The sequence below is a fragment of the Brachycentrus maculatus genome, unplaced genomic scaffold (assembly GCF_059751285.1).
Source record: "Brachycentrus maculatus isolate JH-2025_06_01 unplaced genomic scaffold, ASM5975128v1 h1tg000041l, whole genome shotgun sequence".
Classification (NCBI taxonomy): Eukaryota; Metazoa; Arthropoda; class Insecta; order Trichoptera; family Brachycentridae; genus Brachycentrus; species Brachycentrus maculatus.
The window spans coordinates 530868-536321 of NW_028280795.1; positions in this window are offsets into that span (position 1 = coordinate 530868).

Sequence of the window (5454 nt, forward strand, 5' to 3'; positions counted from 1 at the left end):
TAACTATATTTTAAGTCAACATCATAAAAGATAGCATTTTTAACTTTTATTTGTTATCTTCAAATATAAAACGTGGCGGTTAGCTCCAAAAACCACAAAATGATTCTGGGATTTTGACTTGAGTTCATAATTCAAGATAAATTTTTGTCCATAGTGCAATTAAAATTTATTTTGAATAGAGTGAAAATGGTAAAATTTTCATTGAAAAATATAAACAGAATTGCCCAAAATGGTGTAAATATTCATTTAATGTTCGCCATTTCTTACATAGATTTGCGGGTCTTAGAAATTATGAATATAATTTTGTACGGTACTAAATAAAACTAATTTTTGGGTATAAATTATTTTTATATACAAGTTCGTTAGACGTAATAGGTAACAAATTTAATTTTAATATTGACAAGTAAATTATTATCAAAAAATTAGAAGACAATCGCTACTTTTCTTGTTAAAATCGATGTCTTCATCACTTACTGACATTTCTTACAAAACCACGTTTTCTGTTTCACTTTCAAATTCTGTATCTAAGGTTTTTGAATTCTAAATCACTGTCATCTACACTACTTTCTCACTTTTCTTTCAATTTTAGAACTGTCCAAAAGTCGTCCAATCTCGTTATGAGATATTTAATTTTTTCCTGTCATTCATTGTGGTAAAGTGTCGAAAAGATTTTTTTAAAAAAAACTAGAAATTGTTCAAACATAAAACAGTTTATTGTGAAGTTTTTAAGTTAGTAACTTTGTGTGTGTCGGTGTTGTTTATATACATAAATCTATTATATACTATGTATTGCCACTATTTGTGGTATTTTCTAAGTAAAACTTAAATAAAAAATGGAAGATTTTACCAAAAAGTAACTGCCGAATCAATTTATGAAAATATTAACAACTTATGTAATAATTACACTTTTTTTAAACGTGATCCTTAGTATTTTTCATACAAGTAAACAAATAAATCAGTTTAAAACGAATGTAAAAAAAACAATATACAGAATCAATCGCCAAAGATTGACAATGTTTGCTTTTGTTTTGGGGAGTTCGAGGGCACGGCAGACGGCACACTAACACATTGATAGCGAACAACTGACCTCACTCAATATGATTTTTGATCTTTTTTTTAAAAATAACTCATTCGAATCTGGTCCGATAATTTTCGTTTATATCTCAATTTGTAGGTTTTTGTTTGAAGAACGATTACACTGAAGGAAAACGACGTAAAAAAATTACCTATTAAGTAATTAATAATTTTCCGCGATGGTGGGTCTGATCAGACCCACCATCGCGGAGGAGGTGTTAACAACTTTTCATGGAAGAAATTTATCTTGAACCTACAGAGCTTAAATCATTTTTTATTATCAATTATTTGCTTTATCCCTTCAAAACGTGATTCTCAAAATAATGTTGGAATATTGATATTTCAGAATCAAATGCTTTTAAAAGATACTGCGTTTAAAAAAAATAATAACCTCATGAACAATGAATATATGTAACAGTGAAAAAATCACTTATATTTATTTTACCCCCCTTGGGAATCGAACCCGGGACCTCCAGAACGGTAGCCGAGCGTGCTGACCATTACACTACGGAGGCGGACATTTTTTCACTGTTACATTTATTCAATATTTCCCTGGACTGGTGCCTGGATCGGAGGGCTGATCACCTTTCCTTCATGTGTAAACGTTCAAGATAACACTGCGTTTATATAACGCAGTGCCCTATGCACCATTGGGGTGCGGATAAGGGTTTAACTAATTATTTTTATGAATAATGAAAGCAGGTTGAACGACTCAAATACAAATCAAAAGTTTTTTTTAAAACCAAAAGCTGTTACTGTTTGGTTTTGTTAGGTTTCTGTGTTTTAGATCTCGTAGTTTAATAGTAATATTTTGTATAAATAAGTAAGTTTTTTATTAATTATCTTCTTTATGCAAAGGGTAATGAACTTATCACAAAAAGTTTATTCATATATGCTTAAGAACCAATTTAAAGTAGCAATTGCGGTGCCAAGGAAATAAGGCTTCTAAAGCTACCCGATCAATCTAATAATGCCTTTCCAAGCTTCGGTTCAAACCTTGCACAATATTGAACGACGAGAAAAGAAAACCGTTCAACTCAACATGCGGAAAATATCATGTGACACTTTTGTTCCGGATGTGAAGGGTGAGTACATTTTGCTCACATAACAACTACATCTTCCTAATCTTATTTTATAAAATATAAGCAACTGAAATTCTTCGACGATTGATGAAAGTCTACGATGATGAGAGATCATTAACATTACTTTTTAATAAATTTGGTATTGCTTTTGCTTTTATCAATTTTTTATCGTAACAGAGATTGTATTTGATCGCATAAAGATGCTTACTGATTAGATTATTTTTCACTCTTAAGTTGTAGCTACGATTCCAAAAATAAAATGGTAATTAACAAAAAAATCTTGATTATTTTACTACTTAAAAGTTTGAACGAAAAATTGGCAGCAAAACATTTTTCATTTATCATTTTCAACAGTTTCTTCTTAAATCTGAACCCTAATATCTATTTGATGCATACTCGTATAGTACTAAATTGTGAATTGAATTATGGAGTCATAAAAGATTTTGCCAAATACTTGAAAGCGGTCAGGTTAGGAGCTGAAATAATCGGCGGGTATGTAGGTATGAGGAGATGCATTAACGTGAAAGAGGCGAAGAATGTTTGCAAAGACAGTGTGGTGTGGCGTTCTATTCTCTCTGCCTACTCCTGCGGGGAAGTGGCGTGATAGTTAGTTAGTTAGTTTTTTTAAAAGATTTTAAGAAATAGTGGTATTTACCAAGTAAAACTCTAAATTGAATATTAATGTTAATACAAGCTATTTTCATAACGAAAGATTTTAAGAAACGTTAAAACGTTACGAAAAATAAAACAAATTTCCAATTTCATTTGAATGAAGGACTTTATTTACATTGTACAATATTTACATTTCTTTACATAAAAATGCTGCTAGTGAAAGCAAATTGTGAATCGTATAGTAAAAAAATCGTATATAAATTACGCTACGCATACAAAAATATTTACTGTTATTACAAGCAATTATTTAAAGGGATATTACTTTAAATACTTCACGATTGTAGTGGCGTATTTTGGTAGAAAAAATACAAAAGAGTTTAAGAATTTCTCACAATATTTACCTTAATGTATCACGTTTTTAAGAAAAGCTCGAAATAAATCATTTTATATTTGGCTAGATGACATTTACAGCTGGCCATGAAAACGCAAATGGGGTAGACTGTTTTCTTTCGGCCGTAAATAAACGAAAACGTGTCTATGTTACTGTCCCTTTCCGAATTGATGACACAATAAAGCGGCCGATACTTGACTTTTGTCCATATTTTGGCCATAAAACGAATCCTTCCCGATACATTCAACCCTGCGGATATTTGATGGCGTAATTCAACTTTGTTATTGTATTAGATTTTGGGTTGGGCTAAATCACTAAAATATGTGAATTTTATATATTTTTTTATTTAAATATTTTGCTGTCGTATTTGATATAAAAATAAAAAGAAATAATAAAATTAGAGATTTGATTATAATATTTTGCATAACGCATAAAATTACATAGTTTTAATTATTTTGTTTTGCAATATATTTCACTTCCTTTCAACAACGTCATATATAAAAAAACTTGATTTTTCAGGAGATCGAATATAATGAAATATATTAAAAATACATATCAAGCCACAAATTAAACTTTTTTCTGCGCAACAAATCTTTTTAAGTAAAACCTTAAGGTTTTTTCTCCATTTGAAAAATATTTAGTAGGTATATATTATAAAAAAAAATTAAACTATACCTTTTCTTCAAAATGCGAAAACAAAACTTTCTATAGCGGGTAAATATTAAGTTTAAAATATGCCGCTTTTGCTGGAATAAAGAACATTTTCTGGGCATTTTGAAAACATGCACTGAAACTGAAAATTGACGATTTTTGATTTATGAAGTTGTTGAAAGGAGTGAGCGATATATAGTTTGGATCTTCAGGTGTTAAGCCGAAATCCTTACACATGCAACTTAAATACAAATAATACAATGTATTTATAATAACATACTTCCATTTGGTTTATTTAAGTCCTTAATCGTGAATTAAATAAATGTTTAATAAATAAAACAACAATAGTGATAAAAATATATAAGAACATAAAATTTACCGAAAATATATTTAAGAGGAAATGATTATTCAAAAATAATACCTACGAAATTACTGTACAGATATTTTACTCAAAAGTTTAAAAAGTGATTTTATTCATCATGTATGTATGTCTATGCATACTTATTAATAATAAAATTATTTTGGAACAAAAAAAAATATAGAGTGCACAGATAAAAACTATACTTTTTATTTTTAAGTTGATGATAACATATATAGTTCTCGAAACTAGTCGTGTTTATATTGATAAACTCAAAAGAGGTCTTTTACAAGAACTTTAATTTTTTATATGAAGAATTGCAATGGTAAAATCAGCAATGTATGCTTTAGGGATACAAAAATAAAATTAAACCAAGAAAAATTTAATCTGTGTGCGCTTTTGCTGCAAAAGCTAAGCGTTCACCAATAAGTGGATTCATGTCGACTAGATGCAACATTAATGTCTTTGAAATGTCTTTATGTCAGCTTTAACGGCTACAGTGTAATGCACTTTTCTTAGTTTCTTCCCCCTTTTAACAGTGATTGCTTTCTGCTTCTTACCATCAGTCAGTCCTTTCCAACTATTTTTAGTAGCACAGGATATTTTCAAAATAGCTTCATGTATTTTTATCAAGGTTATTCATTGGTGATATTTGCTGTACATAAACAACAGACAGTTTTATCTCTTAAACCCTTATTTCAACCCGTAGGGCACTGTATCGTATATGAGTAGTGTTATCTTGACCTTTAACAACAAGGTGGTAGGATGATTAGTCCTACGCTTCAGATATAAGTCGAGGGTAATATTAAATAAATATTAGCGTGTAAAATTGTTTTTGTCTGCCTTCGTGGTGCAATATGTTTAGCTACCGCGCTTGAGGTTCTAGGTTCGATTTCCAGGGAGGGGGGTTAAAATAAATATTAGTGATTTTACATTCAGTAATATTTATTTAATATCACACAGGACTGGTACCTGAAGCGCCGGAGTGATCATCTTACCTTAATGTAAGTAATGATCAAGATAACACTGCGTCGAAACGATGCAGTGCCCTATGCACCATTGGGTTCGAATCAGGGTTAGAAAGAAAAAATATTTATTATATTTATTTTCACCAGGACAACTGACATCTTAGCGCTTCTCACGAGTAGAAAACAAATTGCCTATAATTATCGTTCATCAAAATTGGTTTACGATGAATGTTGGGATTTTGATATGTTTAACGCGACATTGTCAGGCCTAAGATCATTTAACAGTCAACATTGATATCTTGGCGTGTCTCTCGTTTC